Here is an 11806-nt window from a genome sequence, read left to right as displayed (position 1 = left end):
AACAGCTTTAGTCACTCACATGCAACTCGATCATGTGCACAGCATTTCAAAAGTAAGGAAAACAAGGCATTGCCCACCCCAGCACTTGCTATATTCCTATCTTTTTCTGATATTTTAAAAGAAGCTTTCCAGTACTGATGAAAGTTAGAAGACAAGAAAGGATTATCATTAATGATCTGTCAGTAAAATAATTGTATTACTTTTCTGTGCTTCATTCAAACAACAGGGTCACCAATGATTGCATCTTAGCTATGATAATCACACTTCAGTTATTTGATTAGGTTCATCTTTGAGATGTGTCAGACCCTTTTAGGGGAGGACACTGAGATTTAGCTTGAGGCTACATTAGACTAGGTTTAGGATGGATAGAGTTTCAAACTTGCATTGTGTTAGATGCCCAGAGGCAGAGGGAAAGCATATAAGACTTCTCAGCCCACCCAATTTATGGTATAACTCCCTGAATATGAAGCTGTTTTAAGTATTTATATGGCCACTATTATTGTAGTATCTTAGTGATCACTGTTTTCAATGTATTTCTCTTTCCAACATCTCCATGAGATAGGGAAGTGCTATTATCCCCATAATACAAATGGGGAACCGAGGCACAGGAAGGCTAAATGACATACACAGAATTGCATAGGAAGTCTGTGACCAAGCAGAGACTTGAACCCAGCTATTCTAAATCCTAGGCTGGAGTCAAAACCACTGGACAATTCTTCTCTGATAGTGGTGGGGATGGGCCATGATCATATGCTCCTCTGCACTGATCTGAGGTGCTTAGTCAGTGCAAGGGAGCTCCTCCTTTCCCCTTTAGCAGGACTTGCTTTGACCAGTACTCTTTGAGATATTATGCCTGTTTGTTGCCTGAAGCGCCCATGGGCTGATGTGCCTTCACATCAGTGGTGAGCTGGAGCCGTTTCGCACGAACCGGTTAAATTTAGAAGCCAGTTTAGAACCAGTTGTAAAAGGGTTGGGCAAACTCTGGGCCGCAGGCCACATCCAGCCTGAGGGACTGTCCTGTCCGTCCTGTCTGAGGTCTGGGCTGGGGAGGCTCACCCAGCCCCTCCGCTGCCTTTCCCCCTTTCACAGAGTCCGCCCTGGACTGCTCCTGGGCATCTCTGCACCTCCTGTTTCTTTGAGTGGCATGGTAAGTGGGTGGGGCTGCGAGCTAAAGCAGGCTACACAGCATCCATAGACACTGCCCTGAGCAGCATGGCAAGGGGGCCAGGCCAGGGCTGGAAGGAGGGGTTGCATAAGGGGCAAGGAGCAGTTGGAGGAGGTGGAGGTTCTGAGGAGCTGGTCAGGGGACACGGAAGGGTTGGGTAGGCATGGGAGTTCCGGGGCTCTGTCGGGGTGATGGTGGATGGGGTTGGAAGAGGTGAAAGTAAGCTGGTATGCCCCGGTACGACATACTGGCAAGAGCCGGTGCACCATACAGGGTGGCTCGGCTTCCCCAGGTGGCAATTTAAAGGGTCTGGGGCTCCCAGCAGTGGCTGGAGCCCCAGGCCCTTTAAATTGCCGCCAGAGCCCCGCTGCTGGAGCCCTGGGGTAGCAGCAGCGGGGCTCCGGAGACTATTTAAAGGGCCGGGGCTCCCACTGCCTCTACTGCCCTGGGCCCTTTAAATAGCCGCCAGAGCCTCGCTGCCGCTACCTCAGGGCTCCGGGGGCTATTTGAAGGGCTGGAACGGTAGAAGCAGGGGAGTCCTGGGCCCTTTAAATTAGCCCCCGGAGCCCTGGAGTAGCGGCGGAGCTCCGAGGGCTATTTAAGGGGCCCGGGGTAGCAATGGCAGCTGGGGGTTCCGGCAGCAGTTTAAAGGGCCCGAGGCAGTAATGGCAGCTGAGCCCTAGACCCTTTAAACTGCTGCCAGAGCCCCCGGCTGCCACTGCTACCCCAGTGGGGGAGAGGGAGGGCACTTACCGGTACAGTGCTGGCTGGGGCTGGCTCTGACGCCCACCCATTCCCGCCCCTTCCGCGGGCCAGAGCTGGCCCCAATCCAGCCCCATACCAGTAAGTCCCTATTTCTACTTTCACCTCTAGGGTCGGGGAAGTTGGGGACAGGGAGCAGGGCTAGTTGGGTATGGGGTGGGGTCCTGGGGGGCGGTTAGGGTGGGGGGTTTTGGGTTTGTACTCACTGGGTGGCACTTAATAACCAGTTCCTTACCAGGTTGGCGGCGGCACTTCAGCAGCAGGTTGTTCACTCGCTCTGGGTCTTCGGCATCACTGAAGGACCTGTCGCCGAAACTCTGCCAAAACTCCAGAGCAGGTGAGGACGTGCCACTGACGTGCTGCCGAAGACCCGGTAGGGAACCAGTTGTTAACATTCTGGCAGCTTATCACTGCTTCAACCTATCCCTTCTTCAAGCAGTGTTCAAAAGCCATATTTTAGCCCGATGTTCTTTAAAAAAGTAAGAAAGACAGTGGGGTAGCAAGAATTTCAAAGTATAAGAATGATGAATGGAATTAGATAAAAGCTGTATAAAATACACATAATGAAATGCAAAACTGTCAGGATTCCAGCCTTCACCTTTGATTATGAACTCACAGCTTGGGCCCATTTTCACTAATTTATGTGAATCACTCACCTACAAGTGGACCCTTTGCCCAGTGAAAATGGGCCCAAGCCAAGATGGCTTTTTTATCTAAAAAAATATAAGAATGCAGATTTTCATATTTTCCATGTGAAAAAATAGCCATTTCAGTCAAAAATGTGAATAAAATAAAATGTGAACATTTATGAAATGTCAATAAAGGAAATAGCGAAAAGATATGTGAGAAATCACCACCACCACCAAAAATTGTGAATTTCACATAGGTCTATTCAGTGCAAAGCTCCCACTCAGTGCAAGATTATTCCCTACAGTGTAATTTTCAGTGGTTCATGTTAGTGGTTCGTTTCAGTCTCATTTTAAATGTCTCAAATGATGGGTTTGACACCACTTCCCTTGGGAGACGGTCTAATAGTTTGGACATATTTTATGGATTTTCAGATAAAAATGACTGTTACTGAATACCCATCCACATATCTGGTAGCTACCCTTGTCTGAAGTTTAATCCTCAAATGAACCTATCTGGCCTGAGCCCTGTTAGAGGAGAGGCCTTAAAAGATGACGAAAGATGACAAACAACGTATCTCCTTTCACACAGAAATAGTCCATGAATTATTAATCTGACCCAGAAAAGATTATAATCAAAGACTAGCAGGGGCCCCTGGAGCACTGTCTGTGCATAATTCAGCCCCTTGCATCTTTAAAGCTTGGGGAGCTAACACAGAACTATGAAGCAGCAAAGCAATACTGTAATGAATATAGAACATAAATCGGGTTCTTAAAGAAATGGCATATTCCCCAGTTTAGCTACTGGTAAATTTATGTTCCCATTTATGAAAATATTTTCAATTGTTCCTATGTCCAAATTTTTTTAAGGAGCAAGGGGGGGATATTGTTTGTAATCTCAAAAATATTATTGAATCGTTCCATAAATTTTGAATAGTAAAAGGCTCCAAGGAAGATGAAATGCTTTAATCCCCTTTTGGTGCGTTTCATTTAGAAAGATATTATGCTTGTGTTGCTTCTTTGATGTCACACAGAGAGCCAGAATTTAACTTTTTCTTCTTAACATAGGTATCATTTCCACAGAACCAAGGAAATAGAAATCTGTTCAACAGTTACATCAAATTATTGATTAGCATGACATTGGACATTACTTCATAAACTCAAACTGCAAAGCACCGTGCAGAAAAAAAAATGGTAATTAAAAGATTTTAGCTCAAACATATCCGCTTTGTGGTGTGCAACTACTGGAGTAAAGTTACCTCTGCTGTGTTATCTACTGAAAAAACAAGATGTTGACATGAACCACCAATGCATTTTCATTGTCTTCAGATCATCACCATCTTTTTATGGGATCATAGGAAATCACCTGATCTAATCCTCAATTACTCCTAATCAAGCAGTTCTTAACACAGCAGGCCTGCTAACTTAGACTACTGAAAAGATGTATAAAACTCTACAGTTTACATATGCAAGTAAATAGTAGAGACTGGGTTTCGGCCAAATACTGCAGCCGGTGCTCTCATCCCAGCTTTAGAGAAGTTCAAAGTCTGATCTGAATGAGGATCCAGACTCCGTGACTTGGTTGGGACAGTTGCTGATGAACAATATGGTGATGCATGACCAGAAAGGATTAAATATGCTGCAGAATAAATGACTCAGATTCAACCCTTAAAATGTATGGGGAGATAATGTTTGTGTTTTTGTGTATTTACATATTTATTGGTGGAGGTCAACAATGTAATCAAACAGTTCCTGTCTATGCTGTATTCTGTTAATTCAGAGATCAAAAGGACATTTTAACATTTAAATGAACTGTAAATATAGGCTATTGGTGTATTCATCTTTCTTTGAAGTGTATAGCAAATCATCTGTGAATGACAGAAAAACAGGCAATTGCCTTATGTTAATCTGTGTGAATAATTACTGGTGATACTTAGGAAATGGGTCCACTTCAGAGTCCCCCGTGAGTGCCTATCGTTTGTCAAAGGACTATGAGCTGTCACAAGAGGGCCTGAAATGGTATAAAAAATGGCTTGGATCCTGATCCTGTTTATCTCAGATCTGCTTGAGGCTTCATGCAGGGAAAACCTAAGCTATAAGGACTGAGATACCAGCCTGACTGGTCTGCCTGAATAAGATACTGAACTATTTCTGAAAGAACTCTTTGCAGCTCCAAAGCTCACCTTCTCTGCTATGAATCTGAAGCTCAAGAATTGAACTCATGTCTGTGTGTATATTGATCTTTTAACCAATTCTCTCTCTCTTTTCTTTTTTAATAAATTTTAATTTAGTTAATAAGAATAGGCTCTAAGCGTGTATTTGGGTAAGATCTGGAATATTCATTAACCTGGGAGGTAATGTGTCCAAGCATTTGGGATTGGTAGAACTTTTTTTATGATGAATAAGATTTTCAGTAATCCTCATCATATTTGACTTGAGTGTCTGGCTAAGGCTGGGTTGCTTTAAGGGAACTATGTAGTTGGCTTCCAGGTAACCAGTGAGGTATTATAGAAGATGTTTTGTGCTGGTTTGGTAAATCTAAATATTGGAATATCTACCAGCTTTGGGGGATTGTCTGCCCCATTCTTTGCAGTTTACCCTAAGTGAGTGACCTCAGTTGGCTCTCCTGGGACTCTGATCACAACTTGGTTGGGAGAACTGTGGATGAACAATAGCCATAGCTATGTATCTCCCCAACAATGCTTTAAAAAGGAAATAAGGAAGGACTTGGTGGCTCAAAAGACAGTGTGAAAAGTGCTGGGCATGAGAGGTTAGTACTGGAGTCTTACATATTGGGCAGACAGAAACAAGAAGGCTTGCCAAACTCTGCAGCAATAGGACACACCAAATAAGCTTGCAAGAGCTCCTTGTTGACTTACATTTGGTAATAATAACTAACCTTTACATTGCAACTTTCATGGACTCCAGAAGGTTCTAAAAGTGCTTAACTAACTTTGCAACTCCTATGTTATAGGAATCACTTCATCTGTCATTTAAATGCAGAACAGAGAATGGAGACCAAAGCCTTATTCAATTGATACTATACAGGGAATTGCAGACAGATGGAAATGCAAGATGTAAACTCTCAAATCTAATTTGTCTAGCACGCTGTAATTTCGGACCCCTGCCTAGTAGATAGTCGGTGAGTCTACCTTACACTATTTTATGGACCATCCATTGAAAGAATAAACAAGTAGCCAAATATGGTAAAATATGGAAAATGTATGTCACATAGAAGTTAGAACATTTTGAAAAGTGTAGTCAAGCCTGGTCTCGGGCAGCCATGTGGGACAGCTGTCCCATCCCAGCATATTTGAAATATTCAGAAATTGTTTAAAGATTTCATGAAATCTGAAACTTTCTCTGGCTTCACTTATCCCTACAGGACATACACACACAATACAACACTAATAGAAACACAGCCACTTGCAGAGTCTGATATGCACTGTTGCTTGTGTACCAGAAACAGCGCAGAATAGTTATGGTACACACAAAGTGATGTGCACATGCGCATCTTTGAAATAATCTTCCCCAGTTTATTAGGTCTGATTGTTTCTAGTTTTAGAGACTTTCTCATGAACATATGTTGGAAAAAACAAGCTTTGCTGAGTGTATTAAATGCAAAAAAAACTCTGTTCGTATGTGAGCAAGACTAAAACACCCAGAGGTGATGGGAACATTTTACAAAACTAGAAATAAAACACAAAACTACTAAAGATTTTGTGGCCACCTGCCACAGTTGTAACTCAGTCCCAATTTAGGTGCTGTCGTGTATACTATATGAAATTTCATCAGACAGCCTGAAACATTAAGTGATCCTACATATATTCTGGGGTTTCTTTCAAAAACAAAGGACGTTACTTATCTAAAGTGCTTATATGGCCCTCATCACTGTAGTATCTGAACACCTCACAGTCTTTAATGTATTTATCCTCCCAACATCCCTATGAGATAGGGAAGTGCTATTAACCCCATGTTGCAGATGGGGACCTGAGGCATGGAGAAACTACGTGATTTGCTCAAGGTCATATAGGAAGCCTACAGCAAAGCAAAAAATTGAACTGGGGTCTCCGGCCAGTACCCTAACCTAATCTTTTTTCTCTTTATCAGACAGCACCACAGACAGGATATGTAGTTTCTAGGATAAGACTACTGATAGGGATGCTATTCACGAATTTATTAATGAGTAATAATTTATTTGATAAATTTAGCCCCTTTTTCTTTTTGTTAATTATCCATGAACTGCTTTGATTTTTACGAATGTGTCTATTGGTTAAAATTATTCAGTGAGTGCTCAGTGCAAACATAGGGCTCGATCCTTCAGGGTGCTGACCACACTGACCCCTGTCCAGCAAAGCACTTGTGCACATGCTTAACTTTAAGCATGTGAGTAGTCCCAAAGAAGTTAAAGCACATGTGCTAGTGCTTTGCTGGATCAGGGACAGACACGTTGCAGGACTGAGCAAACTATTTGCGACATCTCTACAAATCTGTACTTGCTACTTTTACATTACACATCTGCATTTGCTACCTGTAATCTTGTGTCTGGAGACAGGATACTGAACTAGATGGACCACTAGTCTGAACATTCCTACTTTGTGTTCCTATGCTTACTGCTGCTTCCCAGGCCCAGGATAACCTCCATCTTGTGTCTCCCTGATGGTGGTCCCTTTTAATCAGATCCTCCTTTATGCCTTATAAATTTGTTCAAGGTGCCATTTCAGGTACAGATTTTCAAACTGCAAACCCTCCATTTACATGGGACATGGAACAGCTTTGCATGGAAATAGCCCTTAATCATGTTGAGATCTTGTTTCCTGCTTCCTTTGAAAAATGAGGGGCATTTCGTCACCAAAGAAGATATTTAGTCCAATTAATGCAAAAGAGCTTCCACAGATACATTTCCAGATAATTCAAATTTAATGAGATTTTCTTCTGTACACTCCAGCAGATTAAAGACAGTCAGAGACAAGCTATTACCTAATGCAAATGAAAGTTTCAGAGGAACATTTGCAGAGTTTGTGGCATTATAATGTAACTTTCATTACTACCACCTTCAGAATGAGGCAACAAAACACCAACAATATCAAATAACCAGTAGGGCTGTCAAGCGATTAAAAAAATTAATTGTGATTAATTGCTCCATTAAACAATAATAGAATACTATTTATATACATATTTTTGGATATTTTTCACATTTTCAAATGTATTGATTTCAGTTCCAACACAGAATACAAAGTTTACAGTGCTCCCTTTCTTTTTTTTATTATATATATTTGCACTGTAAAAATAAAAGAAATAGTATTTTTCAATTCACTTAATTCAAGTACTGTAGTGCAATCTCTTTGCCATTAAAGTTGAACTTACAAATGTAGAATTATGTATAAAAAATAACTGCATTCAAAAATAAAACAATGTAAAACTGTAGAGCCTACAAGTCCACTCAATCCTACCTCTTGTTCAGCCAATCGCTCCAACAAACAAGTTTGGTTACAATTTACAGGAGATAATACTGCCCATGTCTTGTTTACAGTGTCACCTGAAAATGAGAACAGGCATTTGCACAGCACAGTTGTAGCTGGCGTTGCAAGATATTTACATGCCAGATGTGCTAAAGATTCATATGTCCCTATGCTTCAACCACCATTCCAGAGGACATGCATCCACACTGATGATGAGTTTTGCTCGATAATGATCCAAAGCAGTGCAGACCAATGCATGTTTATTTTCATCATCTGAGTCAGATGCCACCAGCAGAAGGTTGATTTTCTTTTTTGGTGGTTCGGAGTCTGTAGTTTCTGCATCAGAATGTTGCTCTTTTAAGACTTCTGAAAGCATGCTCCACTCCCGTCCTGATCAGATTTTGGAAGGCACATCAGATTCTTCAATCTTGGGTGAGTGCTGTAGTTAATCTTTAGAAATCTCACATTGGTACCTTCTTTGCGTTTTGTCAAATCTGCAGTGAAGTGTTCTCAGAATGAACAATAGGGGCTACTATAAGGTGGGTGCATAACTGGCTGGATAACCATACTCAGAGAGTAGTTATTAATGGCTCCCAATCCTGCTGGAAAGGTATAACAAGTGGGGTTCTGCAGGGGTCTGTTCTGGACGGCTCTGTTCAATATCTTATCAACGACTTAGATGTTGGCATAGAAAGTACGCTTATTAAGTTTCGGACAATACAAACTGGGAGGGATTGCACACTGCTTTGGAGGACAGGATCAAAATTCAAAATGATCTGGACAAATTGGAGAAATGGTTTGAGGTAAACCGGATGAAGTTCAACTAAGACAAATGCAAAGTGCTCCACTTAGGAAGGACAATCAGTTTCACACATACAGAATGGGAAGAGACTGTGTAGGAAGGGGTATGGCAGAAAGAGATCTAGGGTCATAGTGGACCGCAAGCTAAATATGAGTCAACGTGTGATATTGTTGCAAAAAAGCAAACGTGATTCTGGGATGCATTAACAGATGTGTTGTAAACAAGACACGAGAAGTCATTCTTCACTCTACTGTGCACTGGTTAGGCCTCAAATGGAGTATTGTGTTCAGTTCTGGGCACCGCATTTCAAGAAAGATTGGAGAAATTGGAGAGGGTCCAGAGAAGAGCAACAAGAAGATTAAGGTCTAGAGAGCATGAGCTATGAAGGAAGGCTGAAAGAATTGGTTTATTTAGTTTGGAAAAGAGAAGACTGAGAGGGGACGTGATAGCAGTTTTCAGGTATCTAAAAGGGTGTCTCAGGAGAGCGAGAAAACTTGTTCACCTTAGCCTCTAATGGATGAACAAGAAGCAATGGGCTTAAACTGCAGCAAGGGAGATTTAGGTTGGACATTAGGAAAAAGTTCCTAACTGTCAGGTGGTTGGACACTGTAATAACTCCTAGGGAGGTTGTGGAATCTCCATCTCTGGAGATATTTAAGAGTAGGTTAGACAAATGTCTATCAGGGATGGTCTAGACAGTATTTGGTCCTGCCATGAGGGCAGGGGACTGGACTCGGTTGACCTCTGAAGTCCCTTCCAGTCCTAGGTCTATGAATCTATGAATCTATATGCTGAGTCATCATCTGAGACTGCTTAACATGAATATGTGGCAGAATGCGGATAAAACAGAGAACAGGAGACACACAATTCTCCCCAAGGAGTTTAATCACAAATTTAATTAACACATTTTTTTTTTAATGAGTCATCAGCATAGAAGCATGCCCTCTGGAATAGTGGCCAAAGCATGAAGGGGCATAAGAACGTTTAGCATAACTGGCACACAAATACCTTGCAATGCTGACTATGAAAATCCCATGTGAATGTCTGTTCTCACTTTCTGGTGACATTGTAATAAGAGAGGGGGCAACATTGTTCTCATAATGTAAACAAACTTGTTTGTCTTAGCATTTGGTTGAACAAGAAGTAGGACTGAGCAGGGCGCCCAGAGGATTCAGGGTGCCTGGGATCTTCGGCGGCGGGGGGCCTGCTTCGGTGGTATTCAGCTGCAGGGAGTCCTTCTGCTCTGGGACCCTCTGCCGGAGTGCCCGAAGACGCATGCGGGGCCCCCGCCGCTGAATCAGGGCAAGCCCGGGGGGGGAGCAAGAGTGGCAATTTGCCCCAGGCCCTGCAGGGTCTCCCACAAGAGTTTTTCGGGGGCCTTGGAGTGGGGTCCTTCACTCGCTCTGGGGTCCCCGGAAAACTCTCGCAGGGCCTGGGCTCCCGGACCTTCTTCCACTCCGAAGCAGCAGCCCCCCACGCTGAAGACCCCAGGCTCCCTGAATCCTCTGGGTGGCCCTGTGCTGAATTACCGCCGAAGCGGGACCAGCCGCCAAAGTACCAGGTCCCACTTCGGCAGTAATTCAGTGGCAGGGGGTCCTTCCGCCGCCGAAGACCTGGAGTGGAAAAAGCTCCGAGGCCCGGGCCCCGTGAGTTTTCTGGGGCTCCCAGAGCGAGTGAAGGACCCTGCTCCAGGGGCCCCGAAAAACTCTCGTGGGAGCCCCTGCGGGGCCTGGGGCAAATTGCCATACTTTCCCCCCACCCTCTGGGCAGCCCTGGGACTGAGTGGACTTGTAGTCTCTAAAGTTTTACATTGTTTTGTTTTGAATGCAGTTATGTAACAAAAAAACCCTACATTTGTAAGTTGCGCTTTCACGATAAAGAGATTGAGCTATGGTACTTGTATGAGGTGAATTGAAAAATATTATTTCTTTTGTTTATCATTTTTACAGTGCAAATATCTGTAATAATATAAAATGAGTATTGTACACTTTGTATTCTGTGTTGTAATTGAAATTAATATATTTGAAAGTGTAGAAAAACATCCAAAATAATAAATTTCAATTAATATTCTATTGTTTAGCAGTGCAATTAAAACTGCAATTAATCGTGATTAATTTTTTGAATTAATGAGTGAGTTAACTGCGATTAATCGGCGGCCTTAATAGCCATTGTTGTATTCAGCAGCTAAAACGTATTTGCTTAGTGAGGGGATTTTTTTACAGGTTAAACCATAATCAAGACACAATAGGCCAGTTTTCAAAAGGGCTTCAGCCTGGTCTCTAATTTGGGGTTCAAAATCATTTGTGTAATTAGGGGCTGGTACTGCAAAGTCAGTGAGCAATTTACTGAAATCCCAATCGCCTTGAATTCCCATAGACTACAACAGGTGTTGAAGATAGTCTGAAGCTCCAGGAGTTGTATAGCACATAACAGGATCAAGCTTTTATTTCTTTGGACATTAGAATTCAATGATAAATACTGTCTGAACAAATGGCCTGTAATTATGGGTCACAGCTGCCAAAAGCTGCTCTGACACCTTTTGAGCAGGCAGCCATGCAACTCACTATTCCGAGTGGGAACTGATCTAAGTAGGAACAGAGCGAGCCTAGAGAAGGATAGTGAAGTGGTAACAGCAGGAAGAGGGCCTAGCTTCCATCAAGCCATCTTCCCCAGACAGCCCATCCCTTGTTCCTAGTATCTCCTCAGCTTTCCCTCCACAGGCCACCAACAACAACAGCAGCCCGCAGAGAAAGCCGTCCCCAGCTTCTTTTACATAGCCACTGAACTGCCCCACCCCCCCATTCCTCACCTACTTTTGGACACCCCCAAAAATTCAGCTTCCCTTGGCTAACCCCCAGAAACCTCTGCTGACCGAGCTCTTCCAATAGCCCCCTGCTCCCTTCTTCACTCCAACACCCCACAAACCCAGCTTCCTTTAACTTCCCCCCTAAACTCTGCAACAATCCTGAACTACCCTATCTGCCACTCC

This window comes from Chelonoidis abingdonii, chromosome 4 (genome assembly GCF_003597395.2).
Source record: "Chelonoidis abingdonii isolate Lonesome George chromosome 4, CheloAbing_2.0, whole genome shotgun sequence".
Lineage (NCBI taxonomy): Eukaryota > Metazoa > Chordata > Testudines > Testudinidae > Chelonoidis > Chelonoidis abingdonii.
The sequence above is the reverse complement of the archived record's forward strand: the minus strand, read 5'-3'. Positions refer to the sequence as shown.